Here is a 14514-nt window from a genome sequence, read left to right as displayed (position 1 = left end):
ACGGCTATAGTAAGATAAACCGGCTTAGTAAGGGCTTTGCTATATTAACTAGCTATAGTCCTAACCTATACTACCCGCCCTTAATATTCTTTTCGGTTAGACTAGCCTACCGGGCTTAATAATATACTTAGAGGAAGGTAGCCTTACTAATTAGCGCTATATCGTCGAAAGATACGATTTTTTTAAGTTAACGTTAGTAGGTAGCCTTAATCGGCGAGAAAACTAAGATATTAAGAGGTTAGAGGACGTAGGAGGAGTATACTAATAAAAAAAGAAGATAAATACGATTCTTAAAGCATTTATATATAAAATCGTCGGTTTAATAGCTCTTATAGCTATTAATAATAAGGAGAACGTTCCCCTATAAGTAGCGCCTTATTTAAGGGATAAATACCTACTTAAGCTATTAAATAGCGATAGAATCGCTTATCTAGCCTTTTAGGGAAGTAACGAAGTCCTAATCCTTTAAAAAATCGAGTTCGTTAAGGAACTATTACTATTAAAGGTCCTAGCCCTTAAAGATTATAAGGGGGGTTAAGGCCTAGCTTATTATAGAGACGTATTTAATAATTATAGTTTAATAACGCGATCTAAGCTACTTTTTAATAGCCTCCTTCTTCTCTAAGTTCCTTAGTACTAGCCTATTATACCTAAGGCCCTTAAGGATACCTATTTCGTCTATATTAAAGCGTAATTCTAGTAGGATTACCTATATAGCTAGTAGCTTAAGTAATTAGAACTATTCCTTAATCCTACTAATAGAGGCGCCGTTAATATAAGTAGAATTAAGAGATTTACCTTTAATTATACTAATATTATATACTAGTCCCTTAGTATAGGGCTAGTACGTTAACCTTACTATCTACCTAGATCCGGTATAAGTTTAATAGGTAATTAAACGGACTAGCTACTATACGTAATTAAACGTATTATATAAACTAGCTACTATACGTTATTACGCGTATTAAATATAGACTAGCTACCGGTCTTATAAGTTAAAGTAAGAGTAGTAATAACTATTTATATTCTTCTCTACCCGCTTAAGATCTAGCAGGTTCTCTATCTTCTATATATACTATAGCGAGCGTAAGACCTTACTTAGGGCTTTAACTAAGTAATATCTTAACCTTATAATTATATAATAGTATTATAGGCTACGCCCGTAGAAGGCTAAGGTTATACTATAGCGACCGTACCGAAGTTAGGCCGAAGTAGACCTACGCACGGGCAGAGCTCGACCCGAACTTAGGCTAAATAGCACCCGAATATAGGACGAGCTAGGGACTAAGGAAGACGGATAACTATCGCGACTAAGATAGAGTTTTCCTCCTTTCTCCTTAGCTTTAGATAAATAATTATTCGGCCTTATACTACTATACTAAGTATACGCCGGCCCCTAATATATCTAAAGCTCCTTTTAGATAAGGCTATAAAGCCCAGAGAGAGATCGGACTAAAAGGATATAATATAGATATCCCGATAACTTAGAGGAGGGAGAATAGGCCTAAGGACGGTAGGGAGTAGTAACGGGAGGGCTAGACGCTTAGCTAACGATAAAGTAAGCGATACTCTTACTATAGGTAAGAGAGGTAGAGATAAGGCATTAAGTAATATAAAGCTAACTATAGATATAGGAACTAATCGGCTAGATTAAGAGGATATATTAAAGGATAGATAAACCGATATAGATAGGTATATAAGAGGGGGCTAGGGGCGGAGTAGGTAGTTTAATGCCGCCCTTAGGGGCGACGGGGGGGGCAGCGACGCCTACGACTAAGGGGTAGGTAGTAAGGAAGAATAGCTATAGGAAACCTCTCCTAAGCCTAGGAAAATTCGACGGATAACGACGGTACTATACCCTATAGGTATAATATATATAAGAGAAGTACGAGATCGATAAAGAATTCTTCTTAAGCTTAAGGGAAATCTTCTACCTTATCTATAACTACCTAGACGCTAGGCTATAATAAACGGTCGCTATATACTATAGAATAGGGGCGAAGAGGGGCTATAATTAAAAGGAATTCTTAAAGTACCTCGACTTAATCTACCTTAATATAGATATCTAGTTATACGCGGCGGCAGCGATCTAGATAATAAAATAAGGGGAAAGTTAGACGTTTATAGCGTTCCTCCTAAAGTTTAAGTAGAGACTCTTTAAGGCCGGGGGCGGGTCCTAGCTATACGACGTTTAGATCGTCTTCCTAGAGGGGGCTCTAAGAATCTAGCTCCGCGAGGCGTTAGCTATAGTCGACCTCCTTATATTAAGCTTCGCCGCCTATATTAATCGGGTAGCGTAAATAGCGGCTAAGCTAAAAAGGGTCTAGTAAATAAGATAACCCCCCTTAAACTAAAGAAGACTAATAGATATATACCCCTAAGAAAGGAAGGATAAAGATAAGGATACCTTAATAACCGGTATTAACGCCTTAAATAGATAAAGGGAGGGGTAGAGCTAGCTAGAGAACTAGACGTACTTTAACTATAGAGTTAGAGGATATATCGCGCTCTATTATAAGAAGAGGAGATAGGAACCTTAGAGGGCGGGCGTAATAAAGGAAGAGAGGGACGCCGAGGATAATAACGACTCGGAAAAAGGGGAACCTTAGCGTAAAGTTAGGCGCTAAGGGTAAAAGAGAAATAGTAAGAAGCTTAGAAGTTAATAAGGGACTATCTTACGCTAAGCCTAGTAACGCTAAGGGTAAGTATTAATAGAAAGAAGGGACTTAACGCGCTTATAAATACTAGCTATAATTACTATATTATAGTAAGCGAGAGGGTAGTAAAGAAGCTATAAATACCTCTTACTAATAAGAGGAGAAGATAACTAAGGCTATTCTTAAAAGATACTCTAGCCCTATAGATAAAAAGAATCGTAGTATTTAAGATAAATATTAACGGCTATATAGAGTAGACCTTTATATATATAGTCCCTAGGCTAAGCTACGACGTATTCCTAGGAAGGCTATAGATAAAGAAGAACTAAGTAATATACGATATAGCGGGGGATCGGATTTAGTATAGTAAGGCTAAGATCTAGATTAGCCTATAAGGATCGGAAGTAGTAAGAAGGGTAAAATAGATCTAAGGGGTAAAGATTATTAGCGCGGTAGTATTTATAGCGGAATATTAAAGGGAGAGGGTAGTAAGGGATAATAAGGGAAGGTAGAGGATAGTCGATATCTAAGCGATTACGATAAAGGATATAAAAAGAGCACTCTAGCTAAAGATAGCGGTAGACCTAGTAAACTATATCTTAAAGTAAGCGCTAGATATATACCTAGACCTCTTCGTACTAAAAAAGGCTTTAGAGATGCCCCTATATAGGCTAGGGGTAGACTATAAGATTAACTTAATACTAGATAAAGATAGGGTAGAGCCCCCCTTACTATAGGAACCCCTCTACGATATATTAAGGGAGGAACTCTTAGTACTAAGGAAGACCCTAAGCGAGCTAATAGAGGTAAACCTAATCCGCCTAAGTAGCTCCTTAGCCGCGGCCTTAGTACTCTTTACCTAAAAGTTAGACGGTCGCTTACGATTTTACTATAACTACTAGGCCCTAAACGCAATTATAAAAAGGGATAGGTACGCGCTACCCTTAATTATAGAGATACTATAGATACTTATAAAGGTAAAGTAGTTTATAAAGCTTAACGTTATAGCGGCGTTCTATAAGATCTAGATAATAAAGGGCTATAAGTTTAAGATAGCCTTTTAAATAAGGTTTAGATTATTTAAGTAATAGGTATACTTATTTAGCTTAATAGGGACGCCGGCTACCTTTTAATAATATATTAAAAAGGTACTAAGGGAGTACCTATATAAGTTCGTTATAGCGTATATAAATAATATCTTAATCTACTTATTAGGGTCTTTATAGGACTACTAAGAGAAGGTAGTAAGGGTACTTTAAAAGCTATAAAAAGCAGGCTTAATATTAAACCTAAGGAAGTATAACTTTATAATAAATAAGGTTAAGTACCTAGGCTTTATTATATAAGTAGGGGGTAAGGTTTAATATAACTTAGAGAAGATCTAGGTAATATAGATATAGTAGGTACCCTAGAACGTAAGAGGAGTCTAGAGCTTCCTTAGCTTTGCGAACTACTACTAGGCTTTTATACTACTCTACGTAGAGGCATCGGTATACTTAGACGGCCTTTATAAGAAAGGCGCGATCTTTAAGTAAATAAATAAGTACTAAGTAGCGTTTAAGTTTATCTAGAACGCCTTTTATAACGCCCTAGTACTATAACTCTATAACTTAGAGAGAGAAATATACCTAGAGGCGGACTATTCTAGATACGCGATAGGAGGGGCGCTAACGTAAATAGGGCTAGACGGTATATAATACCTAGTAGGATTCTTCTTAAAGAGACTAAACCTAGTAGAGTATAACTACTTAATCTACGATAAGGAGATACTTATAATTATATAGTGCTTAGACTTTTAAGGAGTAGAACTCTAGAATATACCTACCTTTATAGTACTAACCGACTATAATAACCTAAGGTACTTTATAATAAAAAAGAAGTTAAATAAGAGATAAAGCTAATAAGCGATAGAGCTTATATCCTATAACTTTATACTAAAGTTTTAGCTAGGGAGGCTAGTAGCGGTGCCCGATACGCTATCCCGCTAAGAGTAAGATTGGCTAGTAGGCGAAATAAATAAAAGGGAAATAGGGCGGGTAGTTTAGATAATTCCGGAGACTATATACCTACGGGGCCGCTTAGTCCCCGCTAAGGGCCGATACGCTAACTTACCGGGACGCTTAGCCCGAGATAGGGCGGTAGTAGCGGCGCTATAGGTAGGTAGAGGAGGGGTAAGCGCGATAGCGTATATCGGCGGAGCGAGGGGGCCCGTTAAACGACCTAAGGAGGAGGCGAAGAGGGGCGATAACTAACTAAAACTCGACCTAAACTTAGGCCGAAATATACCCTAGGAATAGGCTAACCTTATACTAGTATTTAATAACTAAGAGCTATAAAAGAAATAGATAAAGGCGCTAAGGAAAGATAAGGAATACTAAGCGGTATTTTAAGTAGTATATAAAGGGGAGAGATTGCTAATACCGAAATAATAGCTAAAGGTATAGCTAAGTAAATATATAATCGACGTTAAGAGATAGTTACGCTTTTAAGAGAGGCTATAAGTACTAGGGAAAACTAAAGTATAATAAAGGAGAGGGGGGTAAGGAATAAGATATACTTTAAGTATAGATAGCTTAATAGATATATAACTTAATAGCGGTAGGATACCTAGGGAGAGAGGGGACCCTAGCGATACTAGCCTAAGAATTCTTCTAGCCTAGCTAGTCGGCGACGGTAAGGCGGCTTATCGCGAACTATAGACTATATAAGAGGAGGTATATATAGAGGTAACTCCGAAAGGGACTCTTAAAGCCCCTACTACCGCTATCTTAACTATTTATATACTTATCGATAGACTTTATAGTTAAACTACCGCTAACTAAGATAAAAGGCGCGAGGTACCTTTAGGTAATTATAGACCGGCTAATAAAGGCAGTAATACTTAAAGCGATACTAACGATAGGGGTAGTAGTATATATAATAAGATTCCTTTAAGCTTACTTTTACTTTTATAAGATACTAAGGTCGATTATATTAAATAAAGGGATAAACTAAATAAGAAGCTTTTAGAGGGAGTTCTATAGATAAATAAGAGTATAGAGGAAGTTAAGTTTAGTATACTACCTATAGACGGATAGGTCGACCGAGCGCGCGAACTAAGAAGTATAAGCGTACCTTTAGGCATATATCTACTATAGCTAGGACGACTAAGGAGCATAGCTACTATACGTATAAGCCATACTAAATAACCGCGTAGCGTTAATAATAGGTATAAGCCCGTTCTTTACGACGTATAGATATAATATCGAGCCGGTTTAAATAGCGAGGGAGGAGGGGCCGCTAGCGCTAAAAGTAAGGGGGGCGAGGGAGCTCGCTTAAAGGATAAAAGAGATAACCGACTTCCTATAAACCGCTATTATCGCGGCGTAGGTAAGATAAGAAGAAACGGCGAACTAAAGGAGAGCCTTAGTAGAGAGGTTTAAGGTAGGCGATAAGGTATAGGTAGATATAGCTAAATATATAACTAACCGGCTATATAAGAAGCTCGACTAGCTATACTAAAAGTATACTATAATAAAGGTAGTAAGCCTATATATAGTAGAGCTTAATATACTAGGGAGGGTATATAAAAGGCTCTATATAGAATTCCTTTACTAAGCGGTAGAGAACCTATTACCTAGATAGGTAGTTAACGACTACTAACCGCTATTAGTAATTAAGGAGGATAATAAGCCTAAATATATCGTCGAAGAGATTTAGTAAGCGCGGTAGAAGTAAAAGGGGAGGGGCAGATAGTAATAGGTACTCGTAAAATAGTAAGGGTATATAAACCTATTATAGTACCCGCTAGATAACTTCTAAGAAACGTAAGCCCTAAAGGGATTCGAGAGATAGTAAGGAAACGTAAGGGAGAATAATAAAGGAGGGGTAAGAAAAAGGGATAAAGAGGAGGGCGGAGGATAAGGAAGGGGAAATAAAGAATAAAAAGGGGAAAAAGAAAAGGAGGTAGGAGATAAGAAACGCTCGTTAAAGAATAAGGAAAGGATAAAGAAGAACTATAGTACTAAAGGGAAATAATAGAGGATAGATAGGGGATAGATATAGGACGGATAGCGATAAAGGATAAATAAGGATAAGGATAAGGGTAAGATATAATAAGATAAGATATAGATATAGTAGGATATACTAAGGATACCGACTTAATTTTAACTAACTATAGACGCCCCTTAACTACCGCTTAATTACTCTAAGATATTAAGGTACGTTTAGGCCTAGCGCGTAGATATAGCGGCGCGGGTAAGCTTAGTATACTAAAATAATAGTTAGAAATAAATAGTAGGATAAGGTTAAAGGGGGAATAGAGTATATATATAAAGGTCGCTTTAGTAGTTATCGAACGTCCTTTAAGATATATAGTCCTAGAGGGCGTTAGTAGTAGCGATTATATCCCTAATATACTACTATCGTATTAGCGTCCTATTAAATAAAGTTAAGGGAGAGTAATAGATAGGAAGGTAGTATAATCTAGTATAGGTATAAGCGAAGTAGTTACGAGTACGCGGCGACGCTTAATTTTAGTAGGCACTATACTACGTCTCGACGCTTAGCGATATTATTCGGCCTATATAAGCGAGATAAGGTAGCCGCCGTATAGTAGTACTATAGGTCGCGCTATACTTACTAAGAGACGTAGGCAGACGCGTTAACTAGCGTAAAGGCGGTAAAGTATAGTCGCCTAGCGTGCTAGGAAGTAAGGTACCGCTACGCGGAGTAGAGAAGCCGGCGGGCATACGAGGGCCTATAGTAGTTATAATATAGCGCGGCGCGGCGATAGAAGTTAGGTAAAGTAGGGGCGCGCGCGCGGAGGGAGTAAAGCTTAAAGAAGGAAAAAAAAAAGAAGAGGGAGAGGGGATAAAAAAGGGGTATTTATACGCGGCGGGGCACGCGTATAGTTAGTAAGGTATAGGGGTATATATATAGAGGAGGGAAGGAGAGGGTAGAACGGGCGTATAAAAGGGCGGGGTATAAAGGGATAGGGCGAGCGTAAGGCGGAAGGAAGCAACCGCGCGCGCCGAGAAAAAAGGGATAGCGATAACGGAAAGGCGGTAGGAGAGGAATAGGAGTACTACCGATAAGAGGGGGAGAGCAAGGGTAGTATTATAGGCTACGCCCGTAGAAGGCTAAGGTTATATTATAGCGACTATACCGAAGTCGGGCTAAAGTAGACCTATATATAAGTAAAGCTCGACCTAAACTTAGGCTAAATAGCACTTAAATATATAATTAATAGACTATTTATTATTAATAGCGTAGCCTTACTTCGTAATATAAATACTAGGGAATAAGTACTAAAGTAAAGTAGTATTCCTAGCTATACTTTACTAGTATAAGGAACGCTAGCCTTATCTTAGAATTAAACTAAGATCGTAATATTAAAAGTATTATACTTTACTATTAAGCTAATAAGACTTAAAATATCCTATCTATAATATAAATAAGGAATATTTTAATTTAGGGTAGATATATTATAAGTAGTTATTTTATAAATTATTAAGTAATAGGACGAGCTAGGGACTAAAGAAGATAGATAACTATCGCGACTAAGATAGAGTTTTCCTCCTTTCTCCTTAGCTTTAGATAAATAATTATTCGGCCCTATACTACTATACTAAGTATACGCTAGCCCTTAATAGATAGTAGTATAGCGTATTAACGGTATTTCCTAGTATTTTCCTTAGGTAAGTATAGCTATTTCTTTATAATTTCCCTATTATATTCTTATAGTAACTTATTAAGGAAATATTAATATAATCCTTAAGGAGCTATTATTACTTAGGAAATCATAGTATATTCCCTATATAATATATCCTTAAGGGAAATCTCTATAAAATATCTATATAATCCGCTTAGTTATTATTTCTAGGATTTCTAGGTAATTTCCTAGAGTTTACTTAGTAGCTTCTAAGTTCCTTCTTTTATAAGGAGCCTTAAGGAGTTAAGGGTAACTTCCTTAAAGGAAGCTAATATCGTTATAAGTACTTAGATTATCGATTATAGGGTATCTTATAATAAATACCTAAGGCGAAAGAATTAACTAACGTCCTTATTAGTCTCTTATAGTATTTAAGTAAGAGTCGCGCTAATAGGGAATCGTAGTAAAGTTATATAGATTTCTAAGGTTAGTATAAAGAATAACTTATATTTTATCTAGGACGTAACCTAGTATAACTAATACTAAGGGCGTAAGGTAGCTAATCTAAAAGTAAAATACTACTAAAACTAAGGGCGCTAAGTAGCTAAGCTAAGGTAATAAATAAGTAGGGCTAAGGGCATAGTATAGCTAAGCTAGGAAAAACTAATTATAACTAAGGGCGCTCTATAGCTAAGCTAGTAGAAAAAAATAAATAAGACTAAGGATATAATAAGGCTAAACTAGTAACCGACCGTCTTACGCTATAGGGGTAAAGGTAAGGCGGGGAATCTCCTCCTTAGCTTCTTCCTTTATTAGATCCTTAGGGCCTACTAGTACGTCGTCTAGGGTATCCTATATATTAGAGGCTCTATAAATAGGCACGCTATAAGCGTTATTTAAGGCCGGTTCTATTAAGAGTATTATAGCTAGTCTATTATAAGAGGCTAGAACTTAGTTATAGATTACTACTACTAATACCTATATAGTTAGGCCTAGGTTCTAGAACCTACCTAAGTATATATCGGTAAACTTTTAGTTTAATAAGTTAAAGTAAGCTATTATATTAGCCGTATAAGGGCGGGCCGCTACTAGTATATAAAGGGGGCTATAGGCCGCTCTTTAGTATACCGCGGCGAGCTTAAGCGAGTTATCTAAGAGGTAGGCGGCGAAAGCGAACTAATAAATAAAGCTAGCGGGCACTTTAACGAGGGCGGCGTACTAGCTAAGTAAGAGGTTAGCGTCGGCCTCCTTATAAATAGCAGCGAATAGATTTACTTAAATTACGGCCGCGTTTAAGGCTCTATAAACTAGCGCTTTTAGCCTAAAGTAAATAATACTTATATAGCTATTTATATTAGCTAGGTTATTATAGTATACTATAAAAGGTATAATAAGGAATAGTCTAGGTTTTCTATAGCTTAGAACTTAGAAGAGGTTAAGCTTTTATTAGATTAGTATTAGGGCTTATTTCTTAGTAAATAGGTTAGCCCGTTTAAAGAAAGTAAAGGGCGGAGCTATAGTAGCGGTAAGTAAGCGTTTAGTAAATAGGTTCCTTAATAGCTCGTTAAAGGTAAGGTCTACTATACTAGATCCTTTAAGTTTAGCTAAGGTACGCTTAAGGCTCTCCTTAAACTTATAGGTTCTTAGTATACTAATAGCCTTACGCTCCTTTATAGCGGCGGCCTTAAATATCTTTAGATAGGTAAGGAGGTACTTTACGCTAGTAATAGTAATAATAATCTTAAGTATCTTAGCGTTTATAAAGGCAACCTATCTAGATAGGAGCTTATTAACGACGTTAGCTAAGATAATAGCGATCTACGCGGTTTTAAGGGCGCTAGTTATTATCTTAGTTTTATTAAGGAAGATAGCCCTATCTAGGTTATATAGCGATAAAGGGAGAAGCTTATCCTTATTAAAAGATAGGGCGAACTACCTATAGGCGTTATAGGGGGTACTAAGGGTTTTTCCTATAATACCTAAAACTAATAATAGTAAGTCGCTAAATAAATTACTAAAGCTTAATAGCGATAGGGTATAATTATCGAAGTAAATATATAAAGGAGTATTAAGATCGTAGTAATAAGAAGCGCTAACTTACTATAGTTAGATAGTTAACGTTATATTCCTATTAGTTTAGGTAGTTATAGGAGTTATAGTAGTATTACGATAGGTAGCGGCGCTATAAAGTATAAAGAAGTATAGCTAGTTATAGTTATATAGGTTATAGGCTTTAAATAAAGGAAGAAATAAAGGGGCGTTATATATACCGTTTTCTATTAGGGCTATATTAAGATTATATCCTTCTTTAGTAAAGAGGTCGCGGTAGTTAGTATATATACTATAAATATCTTATTTCTACTTAGTAAAAGTAGCTATATTAAACTTAAGGTTTTAAAGAAGCTCTACCTTATTCCTATATAATTAAACTACTTATTAGAATCCCTTAAAGCTTAGGCGTAGTAGTTAGCGGTAGATTTAGTTAAAGAAATACTAGCGAAATACTAAGTCCTTACTATAATACTTATAGCCTTAGATAGTAGGAACCTTAAATATAAGTATAAGAGGGGCGCGGTTTAGTATAAAAAGGGGAGCGTAAAAGGATAAGGAAATTAAGTTCCTAAAATAAAAATAAATATAAGTATTAAAATATAGTATTAGATTACTATTTACCGCGGGCGGCTTATTAATACTTATTAGCTAGTTAACCTATCCTTAGACTTCTAAGAGAATAAATAGTAATAGCGCGTACTATATACTATTATTTCTCCCTTAGCTATAGCGGCTTATACTATTATATAGCGCGCGCTTAGAGCTTTTAAGTATAGGTAATATAACCTTATAATACTCCTTACTATACGTTAAATTCTTCGATAAGGTCTTTAGCGATAATATCCTTAGCGGCTACCTAGGAATTATAGCTACTTAGCTAGCCTTTCTAGCTAATAAGGTATTTTATATAAGCGGTCCCTTAGCTATATTTATAAGTTTTAAAGTTAAGGATTCTTTTAACTTCCTAGTAGTTAGTATTAAGTTCTAGGCTAGGTTAGGCGTCTAGTCGTTTAGCTAGCTATAGCTATATAATAGAAATAACGTTATAAATATTTAAGGATCTAGCTAGGTTAAGGTAGTAGGCTAGATAGCTAATCCGTTTAAGGACTTTAAACGGTCCTATATAGCGTTCCTTTAACTTCGCTACCTATCTATTAGCTACGCTATATCCTTTCCCTAGCTAGAGCTATACTTAATCCCTAGGCTTAAACTCTAACGCTTAGTACTTTACGTTATACTACTTTTTTATTCCTACCTAGGCTAGAGCGATCGAGATCCTAGCTTAGTCTTAGAGTATCTCCCTATCTATCTATAAGGGGCTTTCCTTAAGGTATCGCCTACTATTATCTATCTATATCCTAGTTAATAGCTTACTTAGAGATATACTAATTACTAAGGAGTAAGAGTTATTAAAGGTAAATTAAAATAATAGTAACGCGTTAACCTATCGATAGGATAAGAAGTTAGTTATAAAAAACTAAAGTATAGTTTTAACTAATTAATTACGTTATTCTAATAAGCTATTAGTCTAAGGATACTAAGCTATAAATACTAGTAACTTAGACTTATATACTATTTATAGTCCCTTTTAAAACGCTAAAAGGAATTTAAGGTCTTAGTTAGAAATAATCTAAGTAGTAATCCCTTAGTTATAGTATATTAACTTAGTAAATAGTGCCTTAGCTTAGTCTTTTATAGTAAACTAATTATAGCTTAAGATAAAAAGCCTTATTTTTAAGAATTTATCGGTTACTATTAATAGTATATTATAATAGACCTTAATAAGTAGTATCTATAGAGTTCGGTTTATAAGGACGTCTAAGAGCCTTATTATAAAATCTATAGTAATTATATAGAAAGGTAAGACTAAGGAAGTAATCGGAACTAACTTACTAAGGGCCTTTAACTAATTAGTTTAGTTCTTATAGTAAGCGTTATACTTATTAATAAAGCTATCGATAAGTTTCTTAAGGCTAGTAATAGTAAATATAAAAGATAATTCCTCTTATATCCTTTACTATCTAAGGTAGAATTTACGCGTATAATTATCAGCGATAATTTCCTTAGCGTAAGTAGTAAGGATATAAAGCTAGTAACGACCTTTAGACTTAACTAAGTAAAGCAACCTATTCTACTAAATAAATAAGAGACTAACCTAAGACTTATCGCTTCTAAGCTACTTTAATATACTAGCCTACTTAGGTTCTTCTATATATACTTCCTAGATCTTTTAGTATAGGTTAGGTTAGATAAAGGATTCTATAACTATATATATATATTCGACTAGTACTTTATCTTCTTAAACGTAGTCTAATTTCCTAGGTTTATATTTCCTAGGTATTATAAATAGTAATTAAGATAGTATATTAGTAAGGATATTTATAGTTCTAGGAATATAGTAGACCTTTAAGGGAAACTAGCTAAGGTACTATAAAGCGAGTATAAGCTAATTATTTATTTTTATACTAGTAGTAAATAGCGATATTTACTTTAGGATTATACTTATAGCGGCGTAGTTAGTTAGTATAACGACCTTTAATAGTAAGGTAAAGATAATATATAACTAGAGCTTTTAATAAGCCTAAGAAAGATAGGTAACTTTAAGTTTAGTAGGTTAATATCTAGGCTCTTTACTAGTTAAGCGTTTACTAAGGTAAAGAATTAGCTAGATACTTATTTAAGGCAAGGTTCTTCCTAGGTTCTAGTCTACCCTTAGTACTAGGTAGAAGGCTACTACTATAAAGCCTAGCTCGCGGCTAGCGTCGATTTATAGGAATAATAGCTATTATAGGTTAAAATAGTATAGCCGCGTTAGTTTTATAAAAGCATTTATAATATCTTAGAAGGCTTATTCCTCTACTAAAGACGGTTTATATATTACCTTAAAGGTATATTTATTCCTTACTAATCCCTTAAGTAGTACTTAACTATCTCGCGCTTTCTTAAGTATTACTATTTTTTAAACTTAGAGCGCCTTTACCCTTTAAAAGAAGTAAGCTACTAAGTACTATAGCTAGTTAACTAGGCCGAGCTACTTTTTTAGTACTTATAGGGTATTTAGAAACTTTATATCTCGTAATACTTATACTCGTTCTTTAGTATTTATTAAGCTAATACTATTAACTTAAAATCTTAATAGTTTTATAGATAGGTAGCCTAAGAATAATTTCGATCTAGCTAAGGCTAGGTTATAGTTTACGAAGAGTTAAAAGATAGCCTAAAGGTAATAAACGTAGTCGTCTTTTATATCTAAGTATATTACGATATCGTTAATATACTTAAAGGAATAATCTATATATTCTTAGAGGATTTAGTTTATAAATCGTTAAATATATATAGGTAAGTTCTTATATCTTATTAAGGCTACTATTAGTCGTTCTAAGCCTTTATAGCTAATTACTATAAACCTTTTCCGATACTCTTTATAGATAAGGAACTAATAAAAGAAGGACCGAGCGTCTATAGCGGAAATAAAGCGTTTCCCTTATAGCTTTTAAATTATATCTCCTTAAAGTAGTATTAGGTAAGCGTTTAAGATAGCTATACTATTAAGAGCGTATAGGTTTATTACTATTTAGCCCTTTTCGTTACTATATATAGTTTTCTAGACTATAAATATAAGGTAAGTAAATAGGGTTACCTTTATAGCTTATTCTATATACCCCTTTTAATATAGGTCCTTATAAGTCTAGTCGATTAGCGCCTTATCCTTTTAGCTAAGTAAGTAAGCTTTAAAAGCTAGTTTTTATAAGTACTAATTTTCTACTAGCGGAATATATATATAGTAGTTTAGGTAGACCTTAATAGTACCCTAGTCCTTTTATAGGGTTAGGAAGGAAGCGACTATATATTAGATCTTTTTTATAAATATAAGGTCTTAATTATAGATTTTAATATTCTTTAGAATAGTTATCTCTAAAAGGCTATAGTCTTATAAAATCCCGATCTTATAGTTCGGAGTCTATTTATATATCTATAAAGGGAGTTCCCCTTTAATAGACTTAAGGCTCCCTTCTTCTAGGGTTTCTTTTAATAGGTTAGTATCTAAGTATAGTTCGCTATATTCTATAGTCTTTTATATAGCTAGCTTTTTAGTTAGAGTTACCCTAGCTAGGGTTTCCTTAGGTAGGTCGATCTATAAAAACTATATTTCGTCGCTAAGGTCTACTAGTA

The 14514-nt window shown here is 34.7% G+C and overlaps 1 non-coding gene across 1 annotated transcript; it reads right to left on the bottom strand.

Annotated features, from left to right (window-relative positions):
• Positions 1-7995: 7995 nt before the first annotated feature.
• HRG_12122 lies at positions 7996-8066 on the bottom strand. Its single transcript has one exon. It is a non-coding gene; the product is annotated as a tRNA-Lys (tRNA).
• Positions 8067-14514: the final 6448 nt, after the last annotated feature.

The sequence above is a fragment of the Hirsutella rhossiliensis genome (genome assembly GCF_020360975.1).
Source record: "Hirsutella rhossiliensis strain HR02 chromosome Unknown scaffold00012, whole genome shotgun sequence".
NCBI lineage: Eukaryota > Fungi > Ascomycota > Sordariomycetes > Hypocreales > Ophiocordycipitaceae > Hirsutella > Hirsutella rhossiliensis.
This window is presented reverse-complemented; position numbering and strand designations above follow the sequence as displayed.